Here is a 12,162-nt window from a genome sequence, read left to right on the forward strand (position 1 = left end):
ACATGTACCAAAACAGTAGAGCTCACTGTAATTACATGTGGAGTTCTGAATCTATTAAAAATAAAAGTAACAGATATTTGGATGTCTCAGGCAGGGGAACCAAGTGCAAGGCCAGCCTGGGCTACAAAACAAATTCAAGGCCCATCTGAAAAAATGTGGTGAAACTTGCCTTAAAATAAGGAAAAGAGCTGTTGGGGTGGCCCAATGGTGGAGCACTTGCTGGGTTCACTTTCCCTATCATTAAACCAAGTAAGTCAAAGTAAAACTGTCACCATGTAATAAAATGTCTCACCTGCCCAGCTACAGTCAGCAGAGCACAAACAGTAAGAGGGTCACAGGCATTTTGTGTACTTACGTCCCTGTGTGTCATTACACTTCCATTTCCACACAAACTTAAAGCTTAAACTATGGTTCCAAAGGGTTTTCTGCAATCTGTAATCTGGACACTGATGGAGTAAAAAGAGAAGCTTGTATTTCAAAATCCATGTGCTGTGCAACAGCCTTTGAGGCCATCTTTCCTTTGAAGTAGTTAATCTGTACTGTAGTGAATGACAAAAGGAAATAAGAGAATACAGGAGGTTCTAGACATGCCAACCATGAGGTTCTAGACATACCAACCATTACATTCCATCAACTCAGAAGCTTACTGGCATACGAGGCACTGGCAACTCAGATGGCAGGACGATGAACCCTGAATTACAAGTAAGCAAAATGCTGTTTCAGAACAAAACCTTATTCCTTCTATTAGTGAGTCTTTACTGAGAAAACCTTATCCTCTTATACTACATTGATTTTCACTAATTAAATTATAAATATCCCCTCCTTATATTAGAACCACCACAACATTTTGTTGTCACCCTAAAGGATTTACTGTCTGTCCTGTTACAGAAAAGCATCTACCGGCACCTTGTTTCGGCCACAGTTCTCCATGCTAGGGAACTGGACTGGCTAAGCCCTGCAGGTCCTTGGATCTGCGCCGTCTCTGCATCTGTGATCAGCCGCTGAGTTCAATGTGACTACCGAAAGAGAAGTGACTCAGATACGGGGACCACTCTCATTTCATGGTCTCCCATCCTCTAGAAAGGAAGGTGCTTAGAACTTTTCTTTTTTTTAAGGAAAGCCAGATATACTTTGAAAAGAGTGAAAATGTGGAAGGCCTCCTCAGATAGGCTCAAGGATGATACAGCTACTGTAGCCATGCTGGCCCCCTGTTCTCCTCCATTTGTCTATGGTCTTCTCGTCAATTCCCAGCATAGGCATGGCATGTAATAAAAACTGTAACTCCACGTCCAGAGATCCCACATTCTCTTCTGGTCTCTGTGGGTACCAGACATATTTGTCCACAGACATGCATGTAGGCAAAACACCCATAAACATAAAATAAAAAAATGTAAAAAAAATCTTAAAAAAGAAATACAGACTTGTCTGCTGTGCGCCCCTCCATCTCTGAGGAACCAACAATAACTTTTAATAACTTCTTATCCCCCGTCCCCCCCCCATCTTTTTTTGTTCTCTGTGCTCATGAATAGCCATCTCTCCATACTTGACTCTTTTGTTTAAAGAGCCGCTCACACACTGAAGCAGAATGGCAACCCAATGCTTGCAGTTGCTGCCTGTGACCCATGTCTGGAGAACAGAGCCATCTGGCTGCTTGCTTCCCCTGGGGCCATTTCCTCTAACAATGTACTTAGGTCTTTCATCTTGGGCTGCCTAGATTCCTCAGGAAAAAAAAAAAAAAAAAAAAAACTTCTAGTTCCCATGGCCCTCCGCATCTGAGAACTGAGACTCTGAGAACTGAGACGGGCAGGGGTGGTTGGGGAGGGCGAGGCTTCCAATACCCAGCACGGGGCGCTCACCTCTGCTGACCCACTCCACTTGAGGAGAGCAGCTAAACTTCAACAGTGCTCCTCCTGCTCTTGATTCTGAGACTTTGCCTTCTTTCTTACAGTCCAAACTGTAAACGGGCCACCACCTGGGAAGTCTCTCAGGAGTCTCCACACTGGACTGGAGTTTTGGAAGGGGAAAATAACATGGAAACTCCTACATGCTCTTCCCACTGGGGGTGCGTTCCTTACTTCTGACTTTCTAACATTTTCAGACACACAGAAATGCCTCAGAAATGACAGTCCCTACAGACGCAAAGCGCAGCATCCGTAGATGACCATGAATTTTGACCGAATTTCAACCATTTTTCACTAAGGTTGCTTTTCTGCTTCAGAAGTAAGCTGGGACAAGAAGAGTGCACTTAAACGCCACACTCCAACTCTCCAACTCCCGAACAAAATGCAGCTCTTGAGAGATATGCGACGTCATTTTCATCCCAGTCGCCAGGTTTGTTCTTTTCAACTGATTGTCTGTCCGCGTTTGTTCTCTTCAACGCTTGTTTGTCCATCCTCCAGAGTTCAGTTGCAATCACATGAGCCAGGAAGCCCTCTTCCTGCATGTTAAATATCCAGCCATTTCCAGGAAGCATCCGTAGGGCTCTCCTGTTTGGCTGCGTTGTATTCAAGGCTATCCCACCAGTATTACCAAGAATATTTAGCTCTTGTCATTAGTCGTTACTTTTCAATTTGGCCTCATTCAAAATATCAGGACATTGGCAGAAGGCAGCCAACACACAACATGATGGCCTCCTGTCCAATTCCCAAGGTCTCCTGTTGCCACCTGGAGCCCAAAGAGTACAGTCTTCCCTGTCCATACTTCCATCAGCAGCTGGTCTTGAAAAATACTTGCTTAATCCACCTGGTTTGATTCCTAGCACCCACACGGCACCTCACAACCATACATGAAAACAAAACACACACACACACACAAAATATAAAAAAAAAATTAAAAGAAGACAATGATATACTAGAGGGAGCAACATACATGTATGTATGTATGTATGTATGTATGTATGTATGTATATGTCATGTACTAGAGTAGTAGCTCTCAACCTTCCTAGAGCTGCAATCTTTAAATACAGCTCCTTGTGTGGTGATGATCCCCATCATAAAACTATTTTCATTGCAACTTCATGACTGTAATCTTGCTGCTGTTTTGAACTACAATGGAAATATCTAACAGACAAGCCCTGTGATGGGGGCCGTGACCCACTGGTTGAGAACCTCTGGCCTAGAGGATGACTTTGAACTCCTGACTTCATGTTTCCACCTCCCAAATGCTACTACAGGTGGACACCCCCATGTCAGGCTAAGTGCTTTCATTTTCAATGGCCTACTTTTCAGGCACAATGGGAAGGCTCTGATGACTACAGAGGGAGGGCAGAGTGACAATCAGGGGTAAATCCTAACCCTCTGTGTGCACAAAGAGAATATGTGTAACGTGACAAATGAATGACCCAGAGACTGATATCGGGGTTCAAACTTCAAGCCGAAGATCAGAAAAGCAAAGCAGTCGGCCACTAGCTCTTATCAATACCTCAGGCTCAATGGGCTGATCCCGCTGTCTCTCCTCGGCGTGGCTGGAGAATGAATGCCTGATATTGAGACCTTGTTTCTGACTTAAATACCTCTCATAAATCCTGGGATTAAACGTGTGCACCACCACCTCCTAGCTTCTGGCTGCTGGGATTAAAGGCGTGTGCCTGGCTTCTATGGCTTGTGGCTGACTTTGCTTTCTGAATCCTCAGGCAAGCTTTAATAAATCATAAATAACAAATCAGTACAAATACGGTTTTTTCTTTGAATGAAAGGGGTGGCAGCCACACGGGAGGGGAAAGGCTGGGGCAGAGAAGACAAGCTGGGACCCTCACTACACTCTCCTTCTGGATTCTACATCAACAATTCTACAATAACATCATGAAACTTTGTCCTTTACAAGTGGGGTACCTATCAAATAATTCAGTAAGAACTGCAAAACAACCAAATCCAAACCCGAGATATCGGTACAGAATGGGTTTGGGGTTGGTGAAGTGTCTGGCTTTGGGAAGCTTGGACAGAAATGTCATTCATTTCCTCCTTAAGAAGGGTGAGGGGCAATGCTCAATTTCTTTGAGAAAACTTAAGCCCTGATTATAATATCTGTGGCTTCTCAGAAAACACAGCCCCCAAATTCCAGAGGCTGTGGTTGGTCGTGAGCCATGATGAAGAGACTGCAGCATCAGAAGGGGAGCCTAACTCTGAGACAGCAGAGTTAGTGCACCCTGTTGTCTGTGCCACTCGGAGTCCGTTAGAAACACACTTCCCCTCCTTCAGCAAGGATCTTAATTTAATGTGAAAATAAGCCTGAGTTACAAAACTTCCTTTTAATATCTCTAAAAGGTACACTCTGTAATAATACAGTCTTCCAGTAAGGTTGAGGGAACCCCTGCCACAATGTGTGCTTCCTGCCTGTGTGCTCTTGTCTCCCCTGGTGATGCTAGCTGAGCAGGGAGGGTGTCTCTACAGGCAAGTTCTGCAGGTGGGTTTCTTGCACTTACTGTCCCGTGGATGATCTAGCCCTCGGGCTTGCTTGCACGCGGCCTATTCTGCCATGTTCTATCCTTCTGTCTGGACTCAATGGCCAAGAGAAGATGCTCACTTCCACTGGCATGGGTCATATACATCTCCTGTTTCTCTAAATGGTTGGGCTGCACAGAATCTGGGGCCGCCCTCTGGGGCCCCACACGCTGCCTGGTACTGCCAAAGGAGTTGACAGAAGGGGCACTGGTCCCTGTCACTCGGCTGTGCATACAAGACCTCCAAACATCCAGCAGGATGGGTGAAACTCTGCACCCAAACCTGGGAGTCTGTCGTTATCCCTCGTGAAGCACTAGTTCATGTGCGGAATCACCTCCAGTATCACAGCCAATGTGGAACGAACCGTGTGATTTATAGACAGAAGACGGCCATACTCCATAAAGAACGCCAGAGCCCTGCCCAGAAAGTATTTATTAGGCTTTAAGCAGCGCCTGTATCTTATCAAACACTAACCCTGACAAGGCGCCCAACTTCAAACCAGTTATTTTTCGAGAATTTTAAAATTAGCGTACAAAGTATAAACTAGAGCCACAGATACTTCACATCTCAAAGGTGCCACCTTGACACTTCCAAACAGAACTTGTTTTAGCTTCCTTCTCCCATCCCGGTCCACATGTGTTCTTCCCCTGCCCCAGTGGCTTCCACGTTCATGCCGGGGTCCTATTCCTCCCCCGACTCTCTGCATCTTTTTACCCTCTATTCTTTTTAGGTTTTATCCACTTTCCCTCCTGTTCATGTACATGCAAACAGACATTATGAGCTAGGATCCGGACATAGGGAGAATGGGAGAGCTTGCTGGTTTGGGGTTTGGTTTGGTTGTTTTTCTGAGTTTGGGTATCCTCATGTAATATATTACTTCCCAGATCCCTCTGTTTTCCTGCAAATTTCACCTGTATGGCTGAGTGAAAGTCCACTGTGCTTATATACATTTCTGTTACCCAGCATCTGCTGAAGGACGTCAGGGTTAATTCTACTTCCCCGTGATCATCACAGTCAATAGGCAAGGGAGTGCGGGTGTCTCTGCAGCAGGATGTAATAGGCCTGTGTCTTTAGCCACCTGATCTCTTCTCTAGGCTTATCGACAGATTGTCCATAGGTGTCAGATATTTAATACAAAACAGATTTTTAGTCCCAACAAAACTTGACCCTTTCTCAAAAACAGGAATTTGTTCTTTAAAACCATGATTTACTAAGAAATGGTTCTGATGATTGACAGGTCATTATCACAATTCATATTATCACCAGACAGAAGCTTCCAAAGCCCTTACAACTACTGTATAACTACTACTACAACATTCTCTCTCCCGAAGACTTCATATGGGTGACACCATATAACCTGAATATTAATTCCCCGACTCTGGCTTCCTTCCTATATGTAAAGAATTCCCCATCAGTAACTCTGTCAAACACAGAGTTGTGATTTTTTTTTCCTCTTTCATAGTACACAACACTACCTAAACATTTGTTTACTATGGCTCCTCAATTGAGCATACATTCACGAAGGCCAATGGGCTTGTCTAATTTGGTTAGCTCTGTATACTAAAACCTTCTCCAGAAGTGGCAACATGTGGTTGCTGCTCAGCAAAAATTACAGGATAAATGAATAGCAAGAGAGCAATGCCTACTACGTAAGGCTTTTGTTATGTAGCTGTCTATTCCTATCCAACATGAATCTGTATTGCATACTAAGATGAGAACCCTGCGGTGGGAAATAGGGGGTATGTGTGGGGGAACTTGTGGCATGCTTCAGTACCTCTAGGGATAGGCAGCCTGGCCCTGACAGGGTCAGATGCCACTGTGGTGACTGTAGAACCTCTGTGTCTTCATGGTGGTGTAGGCAGGGTGGGGCTTGCTATGCAAGCCTGGGGACTTAAGGTTTCTGGGGTTCAAACCGCAGAACCCAGGTAGAAATCTGAGCATAGGCACCCATGCTTGTAATCCCAGCACATGGGAAGCAGAGATGGGCACCTCTGCGGCACCCTGGACAGTCAATCTAGGCCTAATCAGAAAGCCCAGATGACAGAAAACAGTCCAACTTGAAGAGGTATGGACTTGAATGATGAGTCCCGAGGAAGGACACCCAAGGCTGACCCCCAGTTTCCACAGGCACAGACATGAACCCATATAAGAAGCAAACACACTGACAGTGACAACAACAGTACCTGCCTCATAATGTAGCTGATTAGGAAAAACATAGTAAAAAGTCAACTCAGACACAATAGCAGCTAACTAGAAGAGTGCCTGCCACCCACAGGAGGTGACAAGCCCAGGCTGTGACAGTCACTGCTGAGGTCAGGACAACCACACGCAGCTCCTCTTCAGACGTCCACTACCCACAGGAAGCCTTTCATCTATCTCTCCACCAATCCTTAAAGGGGCTTCTTTGTCTGCAATGGCCTGCAAAACCATGGAGAATGAAGCTACCTGAAGGACCCCAGGGCATGAAGACCATCACAACAATAATGTCCTGCCAACTTCGGTGACACTTCCTATCTGAGGGACTTTCCTGAGGATAACAAAGACATTAGTTATACATCTAAAACTCAGACACAGTGCTCCAGGCTATGTAGGAACAGAAAGCAGGGGCAAGATTTCAGATTCCTATCACTAATAAACCAAGGGGAAGTCTATTTATAAATTATATTGCTGGCCTAGCCACATAACTCACTTAGGAAAATTAATTTAACTGGTGGGAAATTTTCAGGGCAGTTTATAATAACTCACTGATTTTTTTTTTTCAACTGGTTTTCCTTGGGGAATGCAACTAATTTGTAAAGTGATGCCTACAAATTCATTCAAAACCTTGGGATCAGGCCACGTGTGGCAGCGTTCGGGAGGTGGAAGCAAGAGGATGGGGAGTTGAGGACACCCTCAGCTATTTGGTGAGTATGGTTCCAGCTGTGTGTATGAGACCTTGTCTAAAACAACAATAAACCTCTAGGCTAAATACAAGGAGGTCACGGGAAGGAATTTCCAGGAAGGAGTTTCAGTGGCAGGCACAGTGTGTCATTTCTACATGCTGATTTAAGCTGGTATTTTACCCCTATAGTAATTTCATTACCCCTATAGTTTTGTTCACTAAATTTATCAATTTACTTTTCCCTTTATATTGAGAGTTTTAGAAAAAACAATCAGGGTAAAATCACATCAGACGATGCCAGCAAGAGTGGAAAAGGAAGCCTTGATGATCTCTTCCTGTGAACACACAGAACCATCAAGCACAAACACTCCTCATAAGTTCTTTTTCCCTGGGTAAGCCACGAAGCCAGCCACACCAAAGCTACCTGGACACGGAGACAGTGAGCCCCTTTGCTCAAAAACATCTGCTGAGTGGAAAGGTGGTGAACTGCACACACATTGGGGGCAATGACAAGGCATGATGAGGCTGTTCTTGAACAAAATGATGGCTGGCATTACATTAGCACAAGAGCATTCCCAGCTATACCCAGCAGGAGAGCTTCATGGTTTCTTCAGGGGAGCAGAAGAGTGGCACTAAGGCCTCACATTTGCAGGGCTGCGTGGGAGGCTAGATTTTACTCTCCTGGGGGTCAGGGGAGGCAGTGAAGTGAGACAGCACGGGCCAGACAGAGTCAGCAGGACACACCTAAGAGGCTCTCAGAGGGAGGGAGCTGGTTTTGCTAATGTACAAACAAACTCAAAACACGACAAACATGGAACCAGGTCCCAGACAAAGGAGCGAAATAAATCTGAAACGCGCCCTAATGAGGTGGAAATGGATGACTTATCCGACAGGGAATTCAGGATCCATACAGATGGACATCAGGTCTGTGAAGGGTGACTTCCAGGAGCGCCCACCTCACCCTGCCCGGATATACACTGTAGGAACAAGACCTTAGGTCAAGGGTCGGGGAAACAGGAACTGTGTGCAGCGCTGACGGGTGTGTGGTCAGCCGTCACAGGACAATCCGCATGGATGAGCCTCAAAAGCACCTCTAAGGCCTATCATGCGACTCGGTTATCCCAGGCGTGCGTATATATGTAAGTATGTCCACATAAGACATACATGTATGTCTAAGAGAAGATAGTGGCTAATCTATACAGTCTGGTGACACACGGGCTGACACAACAGCAAGAGCTGAGGCAGGGCTGATGAAACAGCTCTAGCTGCGGACCCCAAAACCCAGGGACAGAGACGTTTTGAGGGCGTTTCTGTGCTAATGATTGGCTGCTGTAGGAGACACACAGTGACATTTCCACATGAAACTTCTATGTGGCATCTGATACCAGCAAGAAAATAAAAAAAAAAAAAAAAATCTAATGGCACTGTTGAGGACTGCTGGGTCTATGTGACCAGATGCCCACTAATGTAGAGTTCACTGACTTGTCTCAGGACAGGACATTTTCTGGAACACACTTGGTGAGCTAGACACTAACTGCTTGGACCTCCCAGGAGACATGGGGGTGGGTTGAGGTCATATACAAAGCTCTCAAATAAGCACAAGGTCAGTCAATCATATAGTCACATGAGTCAAACACAGGTTATGAGAGAAAATAACTATGGGACACATGACCTGGGTGCCAGCATTCCCGGGAACAGCCGGAAGAGTCGCATACGGTGGGCACACCTGCTCTGGATAGGGAGCACAGAAGGCACCGTTCTGAAAGTTCGTGAGCAGCATGCAAAAGAGCTGTGGTTCTTGAGGAGCCCAGGTACTCATGATGTGGAAGACAAGGGCTTATGAATGCAAATAAATAAATATCACGCCTGAATTTTTTTTTTTTTTTTGAGACAGGGTTTCTCTGTGTAGCTTTGGAGCCTGTCCTCTGCCACTCTATCGAGACCAGGCTGGCCTCGAACTCACAGAGATCCGCCTGCCTCTGCCTCCCGAGTTCTGGGATTAAAGGCATGCGCCACCAACGGCCAGTAATCCTGAATTATTTTTGACACAGTAAAGTCTTAGTCTTTTAAGCCATTATTAGGTATTTTTGACTGATTTTCTGTCTGTGGATTATATTTTCCCATTTCTTTGAATAGTTTTTTTTCTAAACAATACACATTGAAAATAATACAATGCAGCAACTCAGCAACAGATCTTTTCTGTTCCTCTGTATTTATTCCCCACCATGGGACTACCAAAATACAGTTTGTTTGTTTGTTTGTGACTGCCTCATGCAATAACTTTTTGGGATTAATTCTGCAAAGCCTGCAGTCTTCCTTCTATGTAGTGACTAAAGTTTCTTATCGGTGATTAGTGATCCTCGAGGGAGTGGAAGCACAGATTTCCTTACTACTCTGAATCACCAAGTTTTCCACCCTTTTCTAGAAGGTTCCCTTGCTGTGGCAACCTGGACATGGTGATTACAACTCTACAGCTTGGTCTCTACTCTCTGCATTCTGAATCTTAGCCAGGGGTCAGTGGGTTCACAGGCCCTTCTCAGGATGTGTGTGACCTTCAGGAAGCCAGAGCTTTGCAAAGCCATTTATGGAGAATGAGGTTTTCCTACAGATTTCTCATCTTCAGTTTTTTTCCAGCCTCCGCTTTACCCCAACAGGTATGTCAGTAGCTGAGATGACAGCCATCACCATTCCCTGTCCTTGACAAACACCCTAGACATAGGATTTTTCCACGGGACGGGGTGGGTCTGGTAGAGTTGGGGAGGAGAGTGGGAATATGATGAGAATGCACTGTATTCACGAATAAAATTCTCAGGGAATTAATAAAAACACTATGTTCAAGCAATAAAGGTGCTACACTGAACAATAAAAACAGAGAGCAGGTTTCCCAAGAAGTTGCAGAGCTGGTCACAGTAATGCCCTCTGGGTGTGTGGCTTCTGTGGGGCTGCAAACCCAGCACCTCGTCAGTGCGCCCTTCATACTGGGCTTTCATAGTTAACGCCCTGTCCAAATCTACACTGAGGAGATGGAAACAGTAAGAGAGCCGGTTGGAACTTCAGGAAGCTGCTTAGTAATATTTAACCAGTTTTGTCTTGAATAAGCATTTGGATGGGTACAAGAATTTGGAAAAATATGATTTGGATAATTTTTGCTAATGTTTCCCTACTTTTATGAAGCTGATTTTGGTGGTAATTAATCCATCACTCTAATAGGACTGCTTAGTCTTCCTTTCAAAAGAATGTTAATATTTGCCTAATCCCTTTTTAGGTAAGTAAAATTTATAATTTAAGCATTTATCAACTCGGAATAGATTTTACATAGCAAGTTCAGAAGCCAATTGCAATACTTAAAAAAACTTTCCTAATTAAAATTCTTTTGAGAATTTAACAAAAGTATAAATTGTCTTTGCAGAAAAATCTGCACATATGAACAGTTTTGTGTAATTTTAATAAATTCCCAGACTAGTTAGGCCCCCTTCCAGGGAATACAGACTCAAAGCGTGGATTGCAGAGGGCCCTTCAACTGACTACTCTGACGCATGATCATAGTATGCATCAATCCCAGGAATGACTGGGTGTATCTGGATTGGTACGTGCTCCAATGGTCTCCCATTTCAGCTAAAAAATGCATTTTTTCTGCTCTGCTCTCCTCTGAAGCACTCTACTTAGTGCATGGCAAACTCCTTACACCTATGCAGCTTTGGTTTTCCTGCCAACTGACCATCAACACTTGCCATGACCACCAAGCACTTGACAAGACCACCAAGCACTTGACAAGACCACCAAACACTTGACCTGACCAAATACTTGACATGACCACCAAACACTTGACATGGCCACCAAACATGAAACCTTTGTCAGCTTCCTATTATCTTCTTTTAAAAGGCTAGGTTACTGTTTCTCTACTACTGTATCTAAAGAAATAAAAACTGCACTGGGGAGAAACAGGAAGTCACTTCAGAGTAAAAAGTAAGTTTAATTGTAGCTATTTACTTGGTTATCCTAAATAATCAGGGAAGGTGTGATCTTCACTGAGCTTTCCACGGAAGCCATTTTCCTTGAAAAACAGCATAGGCTTTAGGCAATGCAATAGCAGTTGTATGACCACACTGAAGCCAACGTGTGGGAATGAGGGCTCTTCTGATGTCTCTGAGTGCATCTGATAGGCCAGCTCCCTTATAGTCACTTCCTGCCCAGTGCTCCCTGTGTGCAACCAGACAAGTTCACATTCAGATAGGCAGGTTCTAGCAAAGCCTCACATTTCTAAGTGTCTTCATTACATTCTCAGAGTACAGGGGGACACATTTTGTGCTGTTTGTGTTTGGCTTCAGACAAGGTCCTATGTAGCCCAGGCTGGCCCCAAACTTTCTACACTGCTGAGGCAGTCTTCAGCTGCTGCTAGTCCTGCCTCTATCTCCTGAGCCAGGATTACAGATGAGCACCACCTGCCCAGATTTTGAGGAGACAAACTTTAAAGTATATGGTATGATGTGTTATGCCATATAGAGGCCTGACAACCCACAGAGAAAATAGGTTTCCATGAAGGCTGTCTTTGTCTTTTCATACCTTTTATGTATGTATCTTTCATTCAAGCACCTCTGCCCACACAAAGCCTGAGTCACTGTAGAACAGAACATGCAAGTTCAACTGTGGAGATGAGGCTTGTGATCAGTGGGCAAAAGCTGTTCCGTGGGGGTGGGGGGGGTGGGTGGGGTGGGCGTGCTGGCTCCCTGTCCATTTCCTCTCAAGAGACCACGGGAGTACTGGTGAGGCAGTATTAGTTATTGCTGCCAACTAAAGGTACATAGGTATATAATATAATCAGATATAATGTATTTGAATCAA

General features: G+C 44.8%; 1 protein-coding gene across 6 annotated transcripts in view; it reads right to left on the reverse strand.

The window, feature by feature from the left end:
* LOC103164262 (coiled-coil domain-containing protein 91) overlaps positions 1-12,162 on the reverse strand; it is a 187,437-nt gene that overhangs the window by 34,726 nt on the left and 140,549 nt on the right. The window lies entirely within an intron of this gene.

The sequence above is a fragment of the Cricetulus griseus genome, chromosome 8 (genome assembly GCF_003668045.3).
Source record: "Cricetulus griseus strain 17A/GY chromosome 8, alternate assembly CriGri-PICRH-1.0, whole genome shotgun sequence".
Taxonomy (NCBI): Eukaryota; Metazoa; Chordata; class Mammalia; order Rodentia; family Cricetidae; genus Cricetulus; species Cricetulus griseus.